We start from the raw sequence: 25,106 nt of genomic DNA on the forward strand, positions 1-25,106 counted from the left end.
ACTTCCGGGCCTAAAGTAGTCTGCTTTTAATATGGCTTTTGTGTTGTTAACATGTTTAATGTTTTGTATTTTCTTCTATTTAATCTCAAAAAGCTCCTAAAACAGTCAGTGATCACTGTTAACCTCCCTCGGCTTTTATTACCGCTAATCATTTATTTAAGCTCAGTTTTTAAAACCTTAGGATGTAACTACTAGGGGTGCAACGATATTCGTATCGATATTGAACCGTTCGATACAGTGCTTTCGGTTCGGTACGCATATGTATCGAACAATACAATTTTTTTCAATTTTTTTTTTTCAATTTTTTTTTCAATTTTTTTTTTTTTTTTTGTGTCCCGTTTGGATCTATAGCCATCAGAATTGTTGTCTTGAGGCCAAGAAAGATGCCAAGAGGATTTATTTTAAGTGGATCATCATATTGGTCCATTTGATTGACCTTTATTATAATTATGAATTTATTTTATTTTCAGTTGCAAACGGGACAGACATGACTGTGGGATAGGACAGGGGGAAAGAATGAAAGAAAACCAAAGGGGAGAAAAAAAAAAGAACAATACAAAATTTGTAATTTATTTTATCAACTTTCCTTCTGACGATGCTGTCTGTGTTGAGCGCTCAGTGAATCTGCATTTGACTACTCCGCCTAGGCTCGAGAGTGCAGCCTAGGCGGAGTAGTCGAACGCAGATTCACTGAGCGCTCCACACAGACAGCATGGTCAGAAGGAAGAGCGCAGGGCAAGCTAGCGAGACAGAAGTGGACCTCCCCACCCTCATTCAGATCTGGCGTTTGGAATTATTTTGGTTTTCATGTGACGTATGACCCTGAAGGTAAGCGAGTCATGGACTAAAGTAAAACAGTATGTTGGATGTGCCATGCAATGCTCAATTACATGGGTGGGAGCTAGTGTGTTAGCGCAGTTAGCTCGTTAACGTGTTGGCCGTCTAGCCCCTCTGTATAGGGTAGCTCGTTAACGGAGATTTGCCGTGTTGTGGCGTTAAGGTTATTTCAACGAGATTAACCTGAAAGCACTAGTGGGAACACAACGAATATGACTGCACATTTACACCGACATCATCCTAGTGCAAAGACAAAAACAACAAGCATGCATGCTACAAACTTTAGCCGAGTCATTTAGACAGCTGTTAGCACAGGATTCTCCTTATGGAGACCTGATATGTTTAATATGCTGCTGAGAATATAGCCCAGAAGAAGCGGATAGTATAGCTTTTATTTTGGAAAGAGACATTTCTCTGTAATAAACTCTCTTTTCCAAAGATGAGTGATTCCTCAATCAGATACAGGGCTCGCAATATCGCTAGCCCGACGTCCCGGGGCTATCTCTGCCCTGCCTGTCGAGCTATTGTAGGAAGGAAAAATATATGTCAATGCTTTTGCATTCTTTCAGAAATGTAGCTGGGTAATTATGTCATTGGGTGAGCCACTGTCAATATGTGACATATTGAAATCGTGTTTGAATTTGCGCTTGTTTTTTTGCTTTCACTTTGCAATCGCGCGAACTGTGTATAGAGAGCGACAGCACTGATCTGTGAGTGATGATAATTTGTGCACCAATTCCTCTGACATCGTCTTATTAATTGTTAGCTTACTATGCAAACATGACAAGTGAAATCTCCCGCAGCAAGCTTAAACATGTGAGAGGTTGATCGCGCAGAGAATCGCTGAATGTGAGTGCGGCAGGATATATATTTCACTACGATGACCTGGATGATTGAGAACCTTCACAGACAGATATATATTTTAGTTCTGCTGAGCCAAATAAGACAGGTCAGGGTGAAGAAGTGACAGCCAAAGAAAAGCTTACCACAAAACGGAGAAGTTATGACAAATCAGACTATAAGGCAAAAAGAAAGTGCAGCTTTATGGTTTCATGGACAAAAGAATTTCTGTGGCTGCAATATGACGAGCTAAAAAACAACACGCACAAGGGTTAGGGTTAAATTTAAAAACTGTACTTTTGTGTTAAAATATATATTTATAATTTTAATAAATGACAAATTAAAAAGGCATGAACATTTTTTTTTTGTATCGAAAAAATATCGAACCGTGACACCAAAGTATCGAACCGAACCGAACCGTGAATTTTGTGTATCGTTGCACCCCTAGTAACTACAGCCCAGCCATGCAGCAGTATATGAATGACTAACCTCGTATTGTGGATGGATTATCTCAGTTGTTCTCCTGGCTGAAGTTTGGTCCGTTTACAGCATCCTGCCATGTGATTACATTTGTTCCTGACCACCGAGAACACTAATGTTAACTTTTATCGAGTGGAAAAAAAGTTAGCTTGTTTATATTATGCTAACATAGCTGTATCGCTAGCGGTCACGTAGCACATCATTAAATACCAGCTAGCCCAACTTCAGTAACCCTACAAACGTCACTGCTGTTTAGTTTTCTGTCTTCATTTATGTTGGAAGTGATAGCAGAGCTGTACGTTTTAATTTGTTTCCAAAAACCCTGCAGTCAGGACATGTTATATTGTATTTAGATAGAAACTAGCGAGCTAACTTCCTGCTAACTTCTAACTCTGTTAAATTTCATAAATTCCATTTTCATGGATGCCTGGATGTTAAACTCAATTGTTACACCTGGTAGAGCAGAACGCTGATCATTTTATTAAAGATGAAAGACTTTAGACAGTTTTTCAACTCTCAGTAATGCCATAGTGATCGTTTGATATATGGACCTGCAGCGGAGTTTAGGCCCAGACACGGCTAGTGACGTCAGACTTAACGACTGGATATGTCAACTTTCTGCAAGGTTCCATAAAACACAGCAGAGAAAAAAGAGGTTTAAACAGGTTTACAAGAAAACACTTAAACCCCCAGAGAGCAGCCATTTGGCGACGAGAAATCGATATCATGGAAACAGGACTTGTCCTTTTGTTGTGACGACCACAAGTTGTTCCCATCAACAGCACCTGTTGTTTGGCTTGTTTTTTATAGGAATTAACTTTTACCAGAAGTTACCACCATTTACCACTGTTGCGATTCAAGAATCCACTTTTTTGTTTGCTATCAAACGCAGATGCTGTCACATTGAGATTTTTTCCACTACAGCTACTGTATTTTTGTACATTTTTGATGGCAAAAACATTCAGTTTTAGGTATCACTTCCTTTTGAATTAAAGCACAACGAAATCTTTCGAAAACCACAATTTTCCGCCAATGTTAAACGTCATTAAGGCATCGACCGTGGAGGAGGCAGAGTTGCCCCGTCTCTTTGTTGGCCGTCCATATTTCAGTTCAACCCCAACATATGCTGGAGTTTGACAGAGATACAGCAACTGGAAAAATTGTCTCTGTCTTTTTTTTTAACCATCACTATTGCTCTCCTCGCCCACACACTTAACCCTCAGCTGAATGCAACAAGTTTATATGTCCTTTCTGTGGAAGTTGTTGAAAGACATGCTTGGAAAATGTAGAAAATCATTAACTGACATGGCAGTAGATATTTCACCACAATGGGGAAAAAAAAAATTGGCACAGAAAATGCTAATCGCTTCACAAAATGAGTCTCGAAATGCATTCAGCACACCCACAGATGAATGTTTAGTTGTGTGAGTCTCGCCACACTTAAGTGTAACTTCCTGTGACGCTTTACCTGCTCGCTCTACGCGAGTCGTCGTGGATACAGGCGTGAGCTAATTGCCAAAAATATAAATGTCTAAAGGCACGTCGCCCGTGTGGAGCGAGAGGTGCAAACACATAAAAACATACATCCCACTCCTCCCCTCCTGATCATTTGGAATCCACATTAAAATGCAATAACGAGCGAGGTAACAAACTAATTATCCCAATTAGCTCACTGTTCATGCAAGCGGGCTTGACTGTATCATCCTACTTTTCCAAAGGCGTCCTCTGGGGATTTGCAGAGTGCTCGTGCGCACCCCACACAGTCGTGACCGCGTTCCTGCGAAACATCTGGCCATGCACGATGGGACACCGAGATTTAAGTGCTCTTTTTATTCTCTCTGCCTTTATAGTTTTGAGATTTTTGCTTCTCTGCTATCAGCGGATCTGTTTTCCTGAAGTTGTGCCGGCTTTCAGGCGTTTTCCCCTCCTCGTGTTTATTTGAGCGTTTGAACGTGTAGTCCTGGTGGGATTGTGGAAGTTGGAGTACTGTCAGGTCTAATTGCCGTGTGGTGTTTGGTAGGGAGACGGGCCTGATTAGGGAGGAGGTGAGGGAAAACATCATGTCCCCACTCTCTTCTCTCACTGTCTCACCTGTTTTCTGTCTCTCCAGCTCTTTCCCCCCCCTTCTCAGTTTTCTTTCCTTGCTCTCTCTCTCTCTCTGACTCTCTACATGACTACACAGAATGATGGCAGTCCTGCATGGCTCATTAACTGGCAGAGAGAGATGGACAGAGACAAAAGGATGGGAAAAAGAGAGAGGTGTAGAGAGGGCAGCCCACAGATTTCTCAAACACAGGTTACCCCGGTGCTCACCTGGTGTCTGTTGACTACATCAAAGACTTTAGATGCCAGGCGAGGGGCAACGTGAGCTGCCAAATGAGTTAGGAATATAGAAGGATCACCAGCTACATAGTGGGAAGAACTACTGGCAATGAATAATGTCTGTGTATAATCTTTTTTTCTCTTTTACCATCGCTGGCTTTACCTCGTATGACTTTAGACCAAATTCTGAAAATCAGTTTGAGTGCCTGCACTCTAATTAGCATCTCCAGAAGTCATCACTACAGTCAGTGTGATATTATAACCAACAAAAAGTGTGACGTGCTTTAGCAGAAGCACCTTTGTAGTGTACAGAAGGTCACGTTGGCTCCATGTGTTATTGACAACTTGTAATTGACAACTCATGTAATCAGCTGATCAGCTGGTTGGTTCTGAGTTGGCTGACTATAACCAGTACTGGCGTCAGATATTTCCAATTCTGTGCTGGTCAAATCACCGCCATGCGGACTGCGACAGCTGCAACTGGTTATTGCACACAGATAATCCATTCAGTAATTTAACTCTAACATGTAACAGGCTGTCATTCTGAATTCCTTTTAATTCCGGTGCTAACACAGTGCTCGCTGACTGCCAGTGAGTACATTTGCCACTTCCTTGCCAATCCATGCGCACACTCGGTCTGTTCCCTCTCTTTTTGCTATTTCTGTTGTGAAGATGTTCAGCATTTTCAGCTGGATTTTATTTTATTTTTTTAAAAAACAAGTTTTGTCCGTAACCTCGAGCACTTTAATTTCACGATGTCCTCTAACCTTGTGCGGTTCTGGAGAAAATGTAGAAGTTATTGAATCGTGTTTTATGATGAAAAATTGATAAAGATTTAAAATTCAAGTCGGAAAGCCAAAATCAGAATCAACCAAAAGAAGGACGAACACCTCTGACTATTTAAAAAAAAATCACTGCAAAATAATGCTTCTCCAAGTATCCTCATTTACCCTGGTGTGACACCATGAGTGCCATTAGCTTAACACTACGGTCACACTGGGGAAAAACAGTAGTGTGAGTTTGCAGCATGACAAAAAATATTACGACCGTGTGTAATAAACTTGCAGTGTTGCTGCCTTTAAAAAGACAGGGGTCCGTTCTTCGTACCTCGCTAAGTAAGTTAGCTGGATTTGATTGTTGACGATTTCGCGTGATCCTGGATCGTTCGGTTCTCCGAAGTTCATCCGGGACTTGCTGTCATAGCAACAGATCCGTAAGCGTAAACCTGCTCGGGAGCAGGCTTAGTTTATGTAAACAAGATTAGATCGCGGCTACTCAGGTATGTCCGCTTCATTTATACGAAAGCAGCAGCGATATTTTACCACTGTTTTACCATAAATAAATATTATCAATGTAACTAAAGATAATGCAGTATTTGATTCTTTTATTGATTCCATACAGATACATACAGGTCATTTCCTAACAAAAAGGGAAATGTACTATTAATCATTCTATTTCATGTATTTGATTATTTCAGATGTAATTGATATTTTAGAGTAGTAATAGTAAATTACTTCATGTAATCAAGATGAGAGATCACGGCTATAAAAGCGAAGGTGGATTTGGGAAGTCTGTCGCAGCCATGTCCTGTCCGTTTACGCGAGCCACCCATTGCAGAAGGTGCAAGATTGATAAGGAGAGTTTTCAGAATTCAGCGTATATTGCGGGATAGACAGGATCCTTTAGCTCAGCGCGACAGTGTGCTCATAGAGAGATATCGATTTTCCCGTGAGGGTATTATTTACTTAACCAACTTGTTGACGAGGGGGTGCAGGACCACCACCTGTCTTTTTGTGCTCTGTCCTTTTCTTGGTTGCTGTTATAAACAAACAAACAGATTATTTCAGGGTCTCTTTCCAAGAGACGAAAAGCAATATAAGTGATAAATATTACCATTCTGTAGGATATTCTTATATTTCACTTTTACTTGTTCCCATGTTCTAGTGGGTCCTGTTGTGGCTCTAATGTGAAAGGAGATATAATGTAATATAATATAATAAATTTACCCTACCGCCTACTGGTGTTGGCCAGAGGGGCCGATGGCGCGATATGGCAGCCTCGCTTCTGTCAGTCTGCCCCAGGGCAGCTGTGGCTACAACCGTAGCTGCTTCCACCAGTGTGTGAATGTGAGAGTGAATGAATAGTGGCATTGTAAAGCGCTTTGGGTGCCTTGAAAAGCGCTATATAAATCCAATCCATTATTATTATTATTATTATTATTAAATTACCTACGAGTTTGATTTGTCAGCAACTTTCTGCCAGCCCTCTCTCCTTGCTTTTGCAGCCTTTGCAGTGTTCCCTTGCGTTTTAATTAAACTCTGAAACTCCTGAAATCCCTCAATCAAGAGTTCTTGCTCTGCTGCCGAAAAATACTGAGCGCGCTCCTTCGACATTTTCGCCGACCAATCAAAGGGTTGCCGATCAATGTTTCTACTATCGATGCGTAGCCCCTGTTAAGCCACCCAGTGATCTCACATTACTTCATCCAGCTATACTAATCGTCAACAACAGGTGTGTTCGGAGAACCGGAATAGCGAGCTCAAAGTTGGCGCGATGATTTGATCTTGGATGTGTCATTTGATCTTGGATGTAGTAAGCGAGGTACGAAGAACGGACCCCAGGTCTGCCACCAAAGGGGAATCAAGACAGTGATAAAACTGCAATAACACAGAGTCATTCTGCTGTCAGTCTATCAGTTTGTGATTTAATGTGTTTAAGCCGCCAGTTACAGACAATCTGTCTGTGATAACACAGTGATTAATGCTAAATTTACACATAATCACAAATAAGTGAAATCTAATCAAATCTACATGCACAAATTCACATTAACTACTGAAATTCAGACTCCAGCCAGAATTTCATAGATTTCAAACAGAAACTCTCAGACAAACAATCACAGACTGTGTTTGGAGACAAGTTGCCCTTAGTGGTTGCCCTGGATGTTGAGGTTATTGCACACTCTGGTTGGTTGCTGCAATTGATCTTTAAAAGCAAAAAAAATGAATCTTAATCAGGTAGCTATTCATCTTCCTTAGCCTCAAAGAAATTGCTGCTCTTTGTTAGACTCTATTGTGATGGAGCTGTGATGCATTATTCTAATGCAATGTCTTGACAGTCTGACCCTGTCTGAGTCTATGCCACAGCCTATACCAGCACATCTTACTTAAATATTTGAAGAAAGAAAAAGTAGGACATGATTCAATCAACAAGACTGAGAGAATCCTACTTAGAAAACTTGTCCCTTAAAGTAGTGGTAGTGCTAGCCTGTGTATAAATCTATAGTCTATGCAGATGATGCTTCACTGTTTCGTTTCATTAGTCCTGAATTCGTGTTCAAAGTTTACTGTTAAGACTTCAATAGGTTTCAAGGTAATGTTCTACAGTATTGAGTCAGCTCTCTGTTCAGTCATTTGTAAAACTCTTCCTAGATGAGAGAAGCCAAGAAAACCCACAAAGATGATATCAGCATGCTTGTGAAATAATCATCACAAGATCTTTTCCTGTTCTGCGTCATGGGGTGAAGGATAACGAGAGACAAACAGAGATGGAGAGGAGAGTGAGGAGGGTTCTGTGCAAGAGAGGAGTGGAAAAAAAGACAGACAGAGCAAGGCTTCAGAGACCAAGGGTGAAAGTCTAAATCTTTCATCCTCTTTCTGGGTTCAGAACGAGAGGAGAATTGTGGGATGGATTATCGGTGCTAAGCCACAGAGAGAGAGCAAAGCTCAGCTGTAGCTCTTCTCCTCTGTCCTGAAGACGAAGGAGTACCTGACTCACTGGCAGACAGAAAAATCTGCAATCATGACTCACTGGCCTGTGAATGGAGTTATTGTGGACCCTTGGGTCATTTAAATTGCCATTTCATTTCCTCCTTGAATAGAAGAATTGGTATCAGTTTCTCCTCCTCATCAGCAGCAGCGGCCCAATAATCATTATCATCATCATCGCTGACTCGCTGAAAACCTGAGCCAGGCAAGCTTTTGTACAAGGAGAAACACACTAATTTGGCGAGATTTTCCGTGCCGTTATCTGGATGGTCAGGCCGCCGATTCATTGCGGCAGCCATCTCGCCACGCTGCTTCTTCTTCAGCTCCTTCATGTTGACGGCGGCCTGTTATTCAGATGTAAGATTCGACACAAGTCCAGGAGAAAACACTTGAAACGCTATTAAGCCTGTAGTGGGTCTTGTGTATGCCAGTTGTAAGCCTCCTCTTGTCAATACGACTGTAGGATGCACACAAGTGCGCTGACTGGATGGAGAGGAAGAGAGAGGGAGGCGCGCTGCAAAAAGTGACGGTCCTAGCAAGCCGTTTCGAGACCCGATCTTCTTTAATCGAGTGAGAAATTATGAAAATAGCTTCAGTCATTGCGGCGGATATAATTTTGTGAGGATTTCTGAAGCACTTTTAGAGGTTCTGGGTCCAATAAAAAGGCAGATTGCCACATAGTTATCTTTCTAAGAAGTATAAAGGGTAAATAATTGGCGAGGAAAGTGGCATTTCATCACTTTAAAGGCATGTATATCGACTTGCTTTCATCAAATCTGCTGAAAAACATGACGCTGACACCCTATCCTGGGATTAAATAACCTGCGGTGATGGATATTTCTTGCAGTGCCGGGAGCGATCGAGTTAGAGAAGAGATTGCTTGTCAGGGCCCTGATTTCACCGTTCTCCGCTGATGACGATAATAATAACCATTCGCAGGAGTGGCGGCGAATGGGGAGGGGAGAGAGAGAGAGTGTAGACGTCTTTTTAAAGAGGCGTACACGCAGTTACTTTCTGCAATCAAAACACAAATTTCTGAAGACGACTCGGAGCAGATAGAGCACACACACATACACATACAGGCCCAGCATAGACCACAGTGAACACATCCTGTTGTTTGCCATTGATAGAGGATGTTAGCCTGGTATTTTTGTACGGTAATCAGCAGCCCCTCGACATACTAGTCTTGAGACAGAGACATCTGAGGAAAGATTGTCTGGTAATCAGCCTATGTGGTTTGGGGGGGTGGCTTGGAGAGTAAAACCTGGTAACTCCAATTATTTTCTAATGTTGTGAGGTGAAACATGCCCACTGTAGTTGGAAAACGATTCAAACCAATCACGGCGTCTGTATAGGAAGAACATCCTGTTATTACCAATCAAGGACCAAGACTCCTGACTCATACCTTGACATATCCTACGCATTGTATCCCTGCGTGTTTTTGCAAGCAGTAACTCCCCCTGTACAAACACGCATGCACACTCCACACTGTGTGACTGCATTTCCTGTTGTGCTGTTGCCTTTAGAAACACCCCCTTCCTCTCATGATCCCCCCCTTCTCCCACCGTCTTGTCATATGCATGATCACTCCCTCCCCCTCTCTCCTCCTCACTCTCCATCCCTCTCCTCCCACTATTCCCTCTCGATGCTTTTAATCTTGGGTTGATGATACTTGGTGGAAGCACTTAAGTTTCTGTGCCAGGTGTCTCCCCGTACTTAACATCACGGGCTTAGCTTCTCGTTTCTGCAGTTCCTTCGCCTCCCTCCCCTGGCTCCTGAACACACACACACAGAGGCATTAACATGTATAGCTGCTGATTCCACGCACACACACTCTACATGCACATGGAGGGAAGCGCTCGGATATCTCGCATAGATATTTACTTTAAATCATGCAACTTTTTTGCTGCTGCTCCTTCACACACATTTAAAAGAAAAGAAAACTGGTCTGAATATTTAAACCTCTTCCCAATTCAGTTAGTTTGAAATTAGGATCTTGGGCTGGAGCCTCTCCCAGCTGTTTGTTAGCCCTAACCCTATAAGGATAGCACACAGAAACAGACAACCATAATTCATCACATTCATACTTACATCCATTTTAGACTCAATTTATCTAATATGCTCATCTTTGGTCTATGGGAGGAAGCCTGCCACACAGCCACATGGAGAACATGCAGACTCTGCACACAGAGGCCCCAGATCCAATCAAAGCCAGGGCCAAACTGCTGTGAATCAACACACCAACCACCAAAATATCTGACAAACATTTTATCTTTGCATTACTTGGCACAAATAACCACCTCTTTATATCAGTGTGACCAGTTCCCTTCACTGCTTTGAAATTGATACTGATATCGGTGTTGGATCGATACTACCGTAATAGTTCAGTGTGTAGCCCACTGAACTGCCTTCAATTAACTTTTCTTTTAATTAAAAAATATAACTCAAACATGCACAATGAAAAATTTCTAAACTATTTTGTGTTGACTGTCACATTTATTATTTATTTTTTATTTATATAAGTGCTTTAAAGAAAGGCACATTTATATTCCAGATCTCCAAACAACCAAGTTTCAATATACGTAAAAAGCTTATCATGTAAAAAATCACAGTCATTGAAATGTTTTCAGAATTTGAAAACTGCTAACCACGCACAAGTATCAGTACTGGCCCAGTATTTACCTGGTATTAGATCGATACCAAAATTTGCAGTATCTTTCATGCATGCTTTATCCAAACTGTTATGCACTTTATATCTGTGTGCTTAAAAATGCATTATTATTCAATCTGGTCACTTAAGTCTCCAAAAACCAAAGAAGTTGATGTTAAACATTCTCAGTCTGAAGCTCATAAACCAATAGGTGATCTCCACCTTTTATGTGAGATGTGATCTTTTAAAAACACGGAAATGTCAAAAGGAATTTGGCTGCATAATGCAAGCATCTGCAGTTACAGCAAACATGCCAAGTCCCACAGCTACTGTAGCACTTGCTGAGTCATATATAGATCTCGATTTGCATCGAGTGTACAAAATGCTGTTTACAGCTAGCATATTGAGATTTAGGCGATGCGAGGAGAATTTGTGTGCTGAAAGAGTTTGCTTAGTGTTGCTTTGTTCTTTAAAGACAGACAGCACAAGAGGGGAGGAAGGAGACAGAGGCATGAAAATGAGAGGGAGATGGAGAAGCAGAAAGATAAAGGGAGCGATAGCTCTCATGTGTTTATGATATGTTTGTTTGTGCTGCCACGGGGACCTCTTTTCCCCCACCCCCTCCCCTTGTCTTCTTTCTCTCTCTCTCGCTTTTTTATTTTTTTTAGTCTGAATATTTTTTGCCTTTCTGTCATGTATCTGCCGCCTGTCCAGGCAGCGCTCTGTTTCACTCTCGTCTGATGTCTCAATTAAAATTAATGGGTTCAGTCTGCTCAGATAAAGAATAAAGAGGAGGAAAAAGCCTTTCCAGGAACAATGGCAGCTTCTTGCATATTGGTAACCAATCCTTCCATGTCTGGGCCCACGCTAATGCTTCACAATATTGACAGCTCTAATGGCACAGTTCCTCTAAAGGGGGATTTTTTAAAAATCCTGGGGCCAAAACGAGGCGCAGCACATGGATTTGAGGTGGCTTTTACTTTGGAAGGGTGGTTGATTTTTGTGACGTTTGGCTCAGATCTGAGGAAGCGCAGCCGTTGCCTTCCTCGGTGTGGGGTAGTCGGACAGAAGGAGACTACCCCTACTGCTCGTCCTTGAGACGTCTTCATCCCCGGGCTTGGCGGCTTGGCGGCGGCGCCCCTCTGCCCCTTCATCAGGACAGAATGCTGGTGTCAGCACTGCCGCTCTCTTCCTCCTCCCCCCCTTCCTTCCCCGCCCTCCTGCACCTTTGCCTTTATCTGTCGCTTCTTCTAAAGATGCTCTTTCCATCTCCTGTACCCCAGGGGTCAAGCTGGTGGAAGAACAAGCGGGAGGGAGAGATTTTTTTGTGAGGGGGGAGGAAAGGAGGAAAAGTGGGAAGCAAAAGCAGTTGAAGGGAAGAGGGGGAAGAAATGGAAAGGAGGGAGAGGAGCACCTGACTCGGAGGCAGAAAGATAATTTCGGCCAGGCGGCTCTGTTTAAGGTTAAAGCCTGATTTGCATTTCAAAAGCGGCGGCCGGTCGTGTTGCCACCTCAGGGACACCATCGGACCAACCAGCGTGTCATTTAATGTCACCAGGCACCGGGGCCTTGATGAAATTAATAGAGCAGCCCATGATTGATAACGGCGCCGCTCGTCAGCGCCGCCGTCATGACCATCCGCCTCTCTGCTCCCGTCTCTCCTTCTCCTTCTTCCTCCAACAATCCCGGACGTCCACCGCAGCAGCTTCAGAGATCCCCATCATCCCTGCGCTTTCCCTCTCATATCACCCTTATCTGAATGTGCCTGATCTGTCAGCGGCATCTCAGCGAGGAGATCATCTTCTGTCTGACAACAAGAAAATAGAGAAAAAAAAGTAAGTATCTGTGTGCTTTTAGGTAACCAGGGCAACCTCAGTGCAGTCATGGGATAAAGCACCTGTGCCTTAAGGCACCAAAAGCCCTGAGAGCTCCTGGTCTGCATCTAAAGCAATGTGTAGTATCTCACTGAGAAAAGGAAGTGACTCTCCAGAACACAGTTACGTTATTCACCGGCACAAATATATAACACATTCAGGCAACACTGTTGTGCACCAGTGACAGCATGCAGGTTCATGGACTTCAAGCATCCTGCTATGGTCCAGGCTAAAGGGAACCTATTATGGGGTTTTTTGTGCTTCCAAAAAGTAAGTTGGATCTTTTTAAAATGCTAATAGAATTGTAACCAAGTAAGTTAGAGCAGCTACACTTACTTATCATGAATTCAGAGCTCCTTCCTTCCGCTAATGGGTTTGCAGAAATCACAGAAAAAATCCCACACTACAATAACAATATAATTTAGACACGGGTGCTTTATCGATCTGATCAGCTGCTCACAGCACTTCCTACGTTGGACTATACATATCACGTAGTTTTGATAGGTGCCACTAACTGCAATGACAGGAAGTGACGCCATTTTCACAGGAATTGTAGCTTTTTTTTCCCCATCAACGCCTATCAAAACCCTACTGAAAAGCGATGTTTGACTTTGTGCTTTGTGGACTTATTACGTACATATTATTACATAAAGGTTGTATTGATGTATAGCAAGTTGAAATGCCCCCCCATCCCCCCAAAAAGGAAACCAGCGTGTAAAAATGTAAAGACAAGGTCTGGCTGACTTGTTCTACGGTACTTAAAAGGTTAAAGGAAGACTAGCTGAAGACAAATAAGGATTATTTTGGACTTTGAATCATGGTAAGCTACTGTAGCCCAAGGATCAAGATATGAAGCTAGAAGTTAGTTTAACGGGTCTCTTTAACGCTTTCCCTCATGAAGATTGGTAGTTCGATCCCTGGCTCCTTCAACCTGCATGACTAAATCTATATATAATATTGACTGCAGTGCTGTGAATATTTAAAATAATTTTATGTGAAAAAAAGCTTTTTAGCAATATAGCGTTTTATATATATATATATATATATATATATATATATATAATTTTTTTTTTTTTTTTTTTTTTTTTTTTTGGCCAACCCAGGTATTGTTATGCTTTGTGGAAGTTGAGGGGAGTAGAAGAACTGTCTCAACTAGGTGGTATTACCACCTAATGGAAAAACCTAAAAACTGAGTCGAGTTGAGTAGGTGCTGGTGGAAGGGGGCATTATATGATTGATTCTCATACATTCTTGTTGACAGTACTTTACATGTACCTACATATGGCTTGTTCAGATGCACAAATAATGGGCATAGCACAAGCCTAAACACCACATGTCTGGGTATTAAAGTCCACTCTATGTGCATATGCCCCTTTTACTTAAAATATCCCTGTGTGATCAGATTGTTACACTGAAATGACAAGAATCACTTTAACCTCCAACTACAGTGTAACCCCATTACTCTCTGTCTGCTCAGCTGACCGTTTGTCCGCCTTGGTGATTGGCAGCAATTAAAAACACACACCTGAAGCTCAGAGCAAGCCGAGGCCGTTAGGGAACAGGCTGGGGTCCGAGATCGAGAGGCCCAGCGGGAGGTGCAGGGATAAAGCTGTTAGCCCCCGCTAATAGATGTCCTGATCCTTGAGGCCAGTGGTCGTCGAGGTCAGACTCTCCACACATTACGCCTTCGAGACAACCCTCCAAGGCCTCTCAGTGTGGACAGAAGACAGACAAATCTAGAAGAGAGGCCGAGATATAGGGAGAGAGATGGAAAGGGGAGATGAAAAAAGACATAAAGAGCAGAGAGAGAGAAAAGTGCCGGACTGTGTGGGGAGAGTGTTTTCAAAAGAAAGGCCCAGGGAAGCGAGATGAGAGTGAGAGATCTGCTTGTCCTGAAATGACTTGATATGTTCTTGTCAGTCTTAATCTCTGGGCGTTGTGGAGGAGCGAGTGGGAGGGAGGGGTTCGCGGCGCTTAGTAATCTCCTTCACAAGCAACGTACAGAGCTCGCCGTTTCTCAGCCTCGCATTCAATTCCACAGTCATCTCCAATCCACTTCATAAGAGCACGTTATTTTGCACACATCTCCTCATGAAAAAGCTGGAACAAGAGGTAGACGAAAGGTGATTCACATCCTCCTTTCTCCTTCCCTTTCTCTCATTCTCTCATTTACATCAGCCATTATCTGTGTATATTGAAAGCGGTGAGATAAAGAGAAAAGGGAGGGGGGGGAAAGAAAACAAGTGCCAAGGAGGAGGAAAAAAGAACAATAAAAGGAGGCAGAGGAGGTGCAGCAACGTTTGAATCAATTACATCCTAAAGAATCTTTCATTTGCATCCGTATCTGTTCAAAACCTGAACAAATGCCAGATGCTTTTGTGTGTCCAGTTATTTATAGTGGATGTTTTTTTTCCTCTGGTAATTGTGCAGGAAATATCAAATTTGCATAGAGTGATTATTGTTGATTGTTTATCTAGCCGTCAGAACGTTTCAATATTCCAAGGCTGACAGGTTGTCAAGTACTTAAAACTCATTTATTTGGGGAAATTTGCATGTAATTTGGCGATAATGAGGGGGATGTCTGTGGTCATGGATTAGATGCCGGAGATGCTGCAGGGAAAAAGAGGGAATCTGGCAGACTGGCATTCCTCGACTTGAAACGCACGCTTTATCCTCGGCTCGGCTGCCGCGCGCGATGCTAACACTACCTAGTGCTGCTCACCCAAACAACAGAGGATTGTGTACACACGCTTGGCATAGCTGCGGACTTCTTAATAACAGAAGCAGAAGCGGGCCAGCATGCAGCGCTACACAGGACGAATTGTGTTGTGTTGTGTCACCCCGCAGGCCCTCAGACGGAGGCAAACACAATATGCTTGTAAACAGAGGACTTACAGTATTTCTCAACACAGCAGATGCTAACTTGTTTTGCCCAAGAATCTTCATATACTGTAATTCTTCAAATTAGAGGCCGTATGAAAATGAGGGTCTCAATACCAAACAGAGCCAGCCCGTGCAGCGCAGTGAAAAAAAATAAAGGAAATGTACAGTCTGTGGTTACAGTTAAACTATGATGATGCCTTTTGAGGAACAAACTATTAGCCTATTACGACCCACAGCCTATTCGACACAAAGCAGAGGTGGGGGGATCGATCCAAATATCCATAGCATTGATACCAACGCTGGTATTGGTATCGGATCAATATTAGCGCGATAGAATCGATACTTTGATCAGTATGTATCCCAAGAATATATTACAATAATAATTTTGGGGGAAATGAAAAATTATTCCTCAAACACGGTATGGAAAATATCATCTATAACACATTTAAACAGCAAAAGTTGACCCAAAGTGATTTAGAGACGGGCACATTCTAAGCCTCCACAAAGAAAGAAGAAAAAAACAAGTTTCAAAATACATGTAAAGATGAAAGCTGAGTTTTTTTGTTAGCTTATTATTGTGTAGTAATCATAGAGATGTGTTCAGAATTTTCAGATTAATGATGATCAATCTCATAAACATTGCTCTCCGCTATGTAAGCTGGTTTTGTAGGTTAAAAGTATCAGTGTTGACAATACTGGTCTTGTATTTACTTTGAATCAGATCAATACCAAAACACAGAATATTGCACAGCCCTCCGTAAACAATGGCACCTGCTCAGATGCGTCAGTCTGAACACGTTAAACTGGATCTAAAGCGTGCATGTGCTGGTGTTGCGGTAGTTCAAATTAGCGGCTGAATAGCTGAAATAATAAACGGGTAGTTACGAATGGTTTAAACAGCTGACTAGTCATGAGAAATGTTTAAGCTGAGAGTAAATGTGACGTAGCACAAGAAAAGCTGAGGAAAGCACAAAAATAAAAAATAAAAAATCCAAGCTGTGCACAAAAACTGCCAAGCAATGATGCAATCAGTATTCCAATATTTGGTTTATCTCTATATCTCCCAGCTGTGTCTGGAAACAAAGTCGTTTATTGAACAGTTTCTGACAATAAAAAAGGGGATGAAGTCAGTTTGTTGCATGTTAATGTGCAACTTCAGCAATTTTAGGAAACATAAAAATAAATACTTTTTTAAAATGTGTGCTGGAAACACAAATGTTCACCAACAATTCAGTTTCAGTAACCAGTTTCAAAAGTTTCTGTTGCAGAAACTGTGCATGTTTAGCGTTAGTTTTACCTCAGATGTTTTAGTTCAAATCAGTATGTTTGAAGGAGTTCAGGAGAGGAGGAGTAAAAGAATGAGTGTTCACAGCCATCTGTAACACAGGGTGGAGGCTCTGTCATGGTTTTAGCTGGACTTTAACCAGTGGTGTTGAAGATGTTGTCAAAATTGATGGATTTTGAACACAGAAAAGTACCATCAGATTTTGATCCAACACACAATACCATCTCATAACAGACAGCTTTAATTTTTCAGCATGACAATGATCCCAAACACACTGCCAGTGCAGTAAAAGCATACCTAGATAGAAAAACACACAGTGGAACACTATCAGTCATGGATCGGCCTCCCCAGAGCCCGGACCTCAACATTATTGAAGCAGTGTGGGATCATGTTGACAGAGAACAGAACAAAAAGCAGAAACATCCAAAGAAGAGCTTTGAATGTCCTTCAAGAAGCCTGGAGAACTATTCCTGAAGACGACTTAAAACTGCTTTTTCATACTATATTTCCACATATGTTTGCAAGTTTCTTTAAATCCCCTGTACCTACTTCCCATTTTCTTAGGAAAATACATATATATATATATATATATATATATATATATATATATATATATATATATATATATATACATACACACACACACAGTGAGGACCAGTGTTGCTGTCATGCATTACTCTAATTTGACAGAGTCAGAGCCTAATAATGGGTAAACAAAAATTAAAGAGGAGCAACACTGCCTGTTCTGTAATACTGAATATTTTAAACTCTGCATTATAAACAACGACAGAGTCATGTCATTTGTACAAAGTAAATCCAAGAGATTTTTTCATCTCTGTGGTGGAGAAAATGAAACTTTCTCGGTATTCAGCTCTTTCTGCTTACATTACCAGTCATTAAAGTTGTTAAAATCTAATCAAAACAAAATCCCATTCCCCCCCCCCCCCCCTCATAATCAGTGTTTTTGCTCTCATTGCAATCATTCCCAACTTGGATGGATAACTCACCTAAACCTTTCCTCGTTTCCCCGCAGCCCACCCACCAAATCCCACTTGAAAGCCTGATTAATTGTGTTCTAATAACACCCATTCCTGTGGCCGTGAGATGCGAGCTCCCAGTAGGGCTTTTGTGTGTGCTGTTTGTTGCTGTTGACTGCATTGTCTTTCATTATCAGTCCCCGGCTTCATCTTTCATCTAGTGAGGTACTGGACGTGGCGAGCTAATGAGTAAACATAGCTGGGGGCGAACGGGAAACGCACACACGCATGTGCGCTGAAATCCGACTTTGATGAGTCGCTTGTTTGCTCATCTCTGCTTGAATTTGAAATTCCAAAAGTCTGTTTCACCTGTCACAGGGAAGTTCAGACCTTGAGAAGACTAGCTCTAGCAGTCGGTAGTCTCTGGCTGGGATGAGATATGAGCCCGGGCTTCACACCCCACGGAAGAGCATGAAACTTTGAGCGCCTGTTAAAACATTCAGTGTGTTTTACCTTGAGCCCAAGGTCATCTTCAAAAAGAAGACCCGGCAAAACAAGCCGTTAGTTCTCAGCTCACAGACTCGCTGCCTGCCTGGCTGCCTGACTCACTGAGAACATGAGAAAATACTGCAGAAAGAGCTCGCCGACAAAGCAACTCCCACACCTCTGTGCCTCACTCAAAGTCACCTCAAATCCAAGGTTAAACGCTTACCGTATTCCCCTCTTAAATATAGATCTGTCCCCGAGTCTGGGCTGTAACCTCTGCAAATATGAGCCACTTGGCGAATGTATCTACTGTATGCGTGTGTGTGCGCGCGCCACTTTCATTCTCTAAATGTGAGTGGAGCATTTCTGTGTGCGTGCATGTGTGTTCATATGACTTTTTTAAAAGGGTGAGTGGGGATAATCAGCCCCCGGCGCACCGGACTAAAAGGCCGGGTCAGAGTTTTAAAGAGAAGCTATGTATTTCCCATCCCTGGATAACGGCAATGAAGTGGGCCCTTGTGACTCAACCTGAGAGCATGAAAAGGGCCTCAGAGGGGAGCCGCCATTGCCGTCCCTCTCTTTATTGTCCTAACGGCTGCCTGTTCTCTCTTCCCCAACTGTGGCGAGCGAGCAGAGAGAAAGGAGTGGAGTGGTGGAGAGCTCTCAGTGCTTTACCTACCCAGCAGCCACTCTCTGCCATGAAAGCACAGGTAATGTCCCCTGTTCAGCGTGATAAAATTTCAAAGAACACCAACCTTGCTGTGGCCGTGTGTGGTTTTTGTGCCTGTGTGTGTGAGTCCTGTTATATCTGCTACTGATATGGTAAAACATAGACTCTGGTTTAAGGCGAGTGGGTAATGAGCTGTGGTCAGTAATCAAGAGAATTCATGTCTAAGGCTTAGTTTATATATATATATATATATATATATATATATATATATATATATATATATATATATATATATATATATATATATATATATATACACAGTTAGCAAGAAAGTCTCTAGGGTTCGCAGTTTAAACATCAGCTTAATTTTCCACCTCATGGAGAGCACCAGGTACGTGGAAAGAGTTGTATGCTTAGACAACAAACAAGACGCTTGTATTGAGAGGCAGTAATTCTATCATCTAATCCACACATTGTGTGTTGAGGTTCTGAGTCATCCGGGTCATGGTCGTCCTTAGGTTGGAAGCTTGGAAAGAACTAGAGGTCTTTTAGTGTTTTTAAGACTTTTCAGCTCTTATGTGAGAAGCTTCTTTAGATCTAAAATTAATAGGTGAAAACTCCCTCTGGTATTTAAACCCACTAGTGGGGCTTACGACATCAACTGTGAGCCACCTACAATGCACTCTGGAGGTCCTTTACCAGGTGCCTCAACCTCCACCCACAACCTGTGTCAGGTGACCTCTATAGGTCATATAATAAGGTAAGGCAAGGCTTCACAGAGGTTTCACCCAAAGCCTCTGGTAATAATCACTCACGCTTTTGTCACACCTTGGTTCATGTGATGATGCACGTGATTAATAGTGGGTCAAGATCCTCCAAAGGGGACAACCCCCACTGGGGATTAAATACCTGGGACGCTTCATCTTTTGTTTTCTGAAGAAGCGTCTTTGATGAGAGCTGAAGAAATTTAAAGAGGTTTCTTTCCAAGATCCTTGGACTAATCCAGTGGTTCCCAAACTTTTTTTGCTGGGCCCCCCTTTGTTTTACAAGAAAAATGCCCCCCCCCCCCCCCCCCCCCAAACACATCCTCCAACCACACACACCCATATTTTGCTCCGTTGCGGTTTATTTCACACCTCAAACATTTAGTAAACAATTAAGGAAATACAAGTAATCTGCAATAAATTACAGGTAGTAAGAAAATAAACTACTAACTCTTTTACGCTATGTCCGCGCCTACACAGGTATTTTTGAAAACGCAGCTGTTTCGTCCACACGTAAAAGGCGTTTTGAATCGCCGAAAACTGAGATTTTTTAAACTCCTTTTTTGCATTTACGTGTGGATGAGGAATACAGAGTTCGTCACGCAACGTCAAAGGTATGTGCCTTTTTTCACGTCACGCTGTGCGCCACGTTATTGTTTACATGAGATGAATTGCAGAATGGCAGACAAAATACTGTTAATCTGTCTGCAGGTTTTACATGCAGTTACTGTCCCTCCATTTACAAAGGCAGAGGCATCACGGTGTGATTATTTTAGTCAGCCACCGATTGTGCAAGTTCCCCCACCTAAAATGATGACAGAGGTCAGTAATTTGCACCAGAGGTACACTTCAACTGTGAGAGACAGAATGTGAAAAAAAATCCATGAATTCACATGGTAGGATTTGTAAAGAATTTATTCGTAAATCAGGGTGGAAAATAAGTATTTGGTCACCTCAAACAAGGAAAATCTCTGGCTCTCACAGACCTGTAACGTCTTCTGTAAGAAGCTTTTCTGTCCCCCACTCGTTACCTGTATGAATGGCACCTGTTTGAACTCATCATCTGTATAAAAGACACCTGTCCACAGCCTCAAACAGTCAGACTCCAAACTCCGCCATGGCCAAGACCAAAGAACTTTCGAAGGACACCAGGAAAGTATTGTAGACCTGCACCAGACTGGGAAGAGTGAATCTACAATAGGCAAGCAGCTTGGTGTGAAAAAATCAACTGTGGGAGCAATCATCAGAAAATGGAAGACATACAAGACCACTGATAATCTCCCTCGATCTGGGGCTCCACGCAAGATCTCATCCCGTGGGGTCAAAATGATCATGAGAACGGTGAGCAAAGATCCCAGAACCACACGGGGGGACCTGGTGAATGACCTGCAGAGAGCTGGGACCAAAGTAACAAAGGTCACCATCAGTAACACACTACAACGGCAGGGAATCAAATCCCGCAGTGCCAGACGTGTTCCGCTGCTGAAGCCAGTGCATGTCCAGGCCCGTCTGAAGTTTGCCAGAGAGCACATGGATGATACAGCAGAGGATTGGGAGAATGTCATGTGGTCAGATGAAACCAAAGTAGAACTTTTTGGTATAAACTCAACTCGTCGTGTTTGGAGGAAGAAGAATACTGAGTTGCATCCCAAGAACACCATACCTACTGTGAAGCATGGGGGTGGAAACATCATGCTATGGGGCTGTTTTTCTGCCAAGGGGACAGGACGACTGATCCGTGTTTAGGACAGAATGAATGGGGCCATGTATCGTGAGATTTTGAGCCAAAACCTCCTTCCATCAGTGAGAACTTTGAAGATGAAACGAGGCTGGGTCTTCCAACATGACAATGATCCAAAACACACCGCCCGGGCAACAAAGGAGTGGCTCCGTAAGAAGCATTTGAAAGTCCTGGAGTGGCCTAGCCAGTCTCCAGACCTCAACCCCATAGAAAATCTGTGGCGGGAGTTGAAAGTCCGTGTTGCTCGGCGACAGCCCCAAAACATCACTGCTCTCGAGAAGATCTGCATGGAGGAATGGGCCAAAATACCAGCTACTGTGTGTGCAAACCTGGTAAAGACCTATAGTAAACGTTTGACCTCTGTTATTGCCAACAAAGGTTATGTTACAAAGTATTGAGTTGTATTTTTGTTATTGACCAAATACTTATTTTCCACCCTGATTTCCGAATAAATTCTTTACAAATCCTACCATGTGGATTCATGGATTTTTTTTTTTTCACATTCTGTCTCTCACAGTTGAAGTGTACCTCTGGTGCAAATTACTGACCTCTGTCATCATTGTAGGTGGGGGAACTTGCACAATCGGTGGCTGACTAAATACTTTTTTGCCCCACTGTAGTTGTTTTTTTCCTGTGTAATAAAGTTCAACATTGCTATCAATACATTTTTCAAAAAATGCCTCTCTTATAACAAGTGTTTGTGAACTAAAAATGAAGAATGTGGGATACTATTTGTCCGTGATTTAAACAGCCCAGCGCTGCTCCCGACGAAGGGAAAACCAATTCTGCAGGGGAGACCTACCTCGGCACTTGTGCAGGTGAAACCAAAGGGCAGATATGCTTCACCATATTTTCTAGTCTTTGGCTTAGAATGAAGTTGGTTTGGAAACGTATTCAGCGATGCTTCATCTCCTGCTTTGCGTTTCTGTGGGTGCCCCATGCTAGCAGTGTCCAAGCTTTTTGTTTTTTTCCTTTTCATACCGCGCCCCCCCTGCCATGGCTTTGTGCCCACCCACCCACCCCCAGGGGGCGGGCCCCACACTTTGGGAAGGTCTGTACTAATCGATCTATTAAATGATTTTTAGAACTAGGAGATAATCATTGCATATATCACCCTGAATGCTCCCGATGCTACTCTTATAACGGAAGCCCAGGGTGTTTGACTGCTTTAGTGTTTGGACAGAAGGCCTCTTATTAGGTACAACTGAATTTCAGGATGTACACCGGGTCTGTGACTCGATAAACCTGTCCCTGGGCAATACATTTTCCTCCAATGCTTCCACTGATGTGTTTGTAGTCGATAAAATGAGCTTAACCTTGCAACATCCACTATATCACCATCAACGAATCATGTGTTAGGAGTGGGATTTGGGTTGTGTTAACCTCCACCTCTTTTTTTCCATTTTTTCACTAGTTGTCAAATAGAGACTTCATTTGAAAGGTAACATCTTCCATTTTCTAGTTGTAGCTCTAAATGTTGCTGTCACCTGTTTAAAAGGTGTGTATGTGTAGACTAAAGCTCTGTGAAACGGTCAGTGTGCCTTGTATTAAAGTGCTATATAAAGAAACAATCTTTTTAAGGGGCATTTCAAGCCATTATCATACATGTTGTTTTTTCTGGCTTCCAGTGCAATTTATTCATCGAGTTTGTTTGAGTATAATTGTCTGCCTCCTTAATTATAATGAAAACAAACATCACTTACCCTGTGGTGTTCTGGGTACCAAGAAACACTTTTGAAAAACTCGGGAGCAACATTTCTTTCCAGAAATGACCTGGATTTTTTAAATACTGACGAAGCTTGTTTTGAGGAGTTTTGTGTAGGAACTATTTTCCATATCACCCTACAGAAGTGCGCACGATGAGACGGTCATGCTTGTGACAGCATTACGGGACATAAACATCACTGGAGTTCGCTTTGGCTGAGGTGTAATGTTGACTTCTGGAAAAAGACATAGCTTTTGAGGTTTATAAATACATACATGTAGTGTTTTGTGCAACACAAGTCATGTGCCATTTGGTTAAACTGTAGAAAAGAAGGGTGATCTCTCCAAAACTGGATAACTCACACCAAAGCAGTCCAGATGAATCAAACCGGACGCAGCACAAGAGAAGCAATGCAAACCAGAGGAAAAACTCAGATATTGTATGATGTGGTATGTTCAGTCTTCCCTGATTAGATTCATTCATACAAAAGGATCCAAATCATTTTGACCATGAATGAACCTTAGGTTGCTATCAACTTGTTTATCTATGCTGGATAGTTTGATAGCTAATGATTCAGTCACACCACAATAAAAGACTTCAGTAACTTCCGTGTCACTAGGTTGGGTGGTTTGTCCACTGAAGATTTTTGTTTGTCAGAGACCAATTGCAAGTAGTTGCGATAAGCACCTTCAATCGTAAGGTGATTCCACAGGTCGCCTGGTGGGAAGCAATCGCTTCCCAGTTCAATTGTTAATAAATTTATAAATGAAGAGAGATGTATCAAGATCACTTTCAAGTCTGCAACTGACTGCGGCCGGTCCCCATCGAACATGGCTACACGTTCACTGCAAATAGTTGGACAATTTTTTTAGTCATTCTGCAGTCCTCAGTGAGTGTTTTTATACCTTTCTTAGGAATAAAAATTGATCACTTGCAGTCATCTTTCAGCCTTCCTGTCCAACACTGGCTATCCGAGTTCTCATGGGACAATCATCCAAGTAAGTAGATGTTGCTAGCAGTCCATCAGCACTTGTCAGCACTACAGCTTTATTAATTTTTATCGTACAGCGTGTTGACAGCAAAGACAGGGAAATGTGTAAAAGCTGACACGGCTGACACGGCTGACATCGTGACGGGCTGACAGAGATATGAAGTGGAGGTTTGTGTGCATCACAGATGATCTATAAATAAAAGGATCTATAAAGAGTGTGCGCCCCATTAGTTTTTCCCTCTTTTTATTCTTTTCTGGGTTCTGCCTTGCTGTTTCTTGTTTCCCTTTTTTTGACTACCCCCCCCCGCGCTTCTCCAGGATCCATCTCTCTCTGGATGGCTGCCTACCTCTGTGCCCGTGTCTGGGAGTTGGCTGGGGCAGAAATAAACCACAGTAATGGCTTTGCTTTGCTGCTAATCTTGTCATAAGAAGGTGCGGCCCTGGGAGGATAGCTCCTCGCGTGTGATATCCTAATTTAAACATCAAAAGATTCCATCATTAGGAAGCGTGCGTCTAGCCCCAGTTTTCAAGGGAAATTATTACATCTTCCTGCTGCAAAAGTGTAATGCAAGAAGACATTTCTGTCAAGCACACACACATAAATCTCACCGGACTTGATGTTTGTGCACTTGAAGAAAAACATCATCATTAGCAGCTTTCTCTTCTGATAGATGGAACGATGACTTTTTGTGTCGCAGCCCGCCATGGGCTCTGATAGCCTTCATTTGGAGTCGCTGCTTGGCGTTTGAGATTTAAGAAGGGGATATATGATCTGCTTAGTGGGATCTGGCCTGTCTTCTGACGGCTTCTCTAGTGTGTCTCGCTGGGTTTCAGAGC

At 42.4% G+C, this 25,106-nt stretch overlaps 1 long non-coding RNA gene across 1 annotated transcript in view; it reads left to right on the forward strand.

Annotated features, from left to right (window-relative positions):
• Positions 1-710: 710 nt before the first annotated feature.
• The window catches only part of LOC143415178 (uncharacterized), a 52,133-nt gene continuing 27,737 nt past the window's right edge, over positions 711-25,106 (forward strand). Inside the window, exon 1 of the long non-coding RNA XR_013095811.1 lies at positions 711-828. This is a non-coding gene — a long non-coding RNA (uncharacterized LOC143415178). The remainder of the gene's footprint in view (positions 829-25,106) is intronic.

This window comes from Maylandia zebra, linkage group LG23, assembly GCF_041146795.1.
Source record: "Maylandia zebra isolate NMK-2024a linkage group LG23, Mzebra_GT3a, whole genome shotgun sequence".
NCBI classification, from domain to species: Eukaryota; Metazoa; Chordata; class Actinopteri; order Cichliformes; family Cichlidae; genus Maylandia; species Maylandia zebra.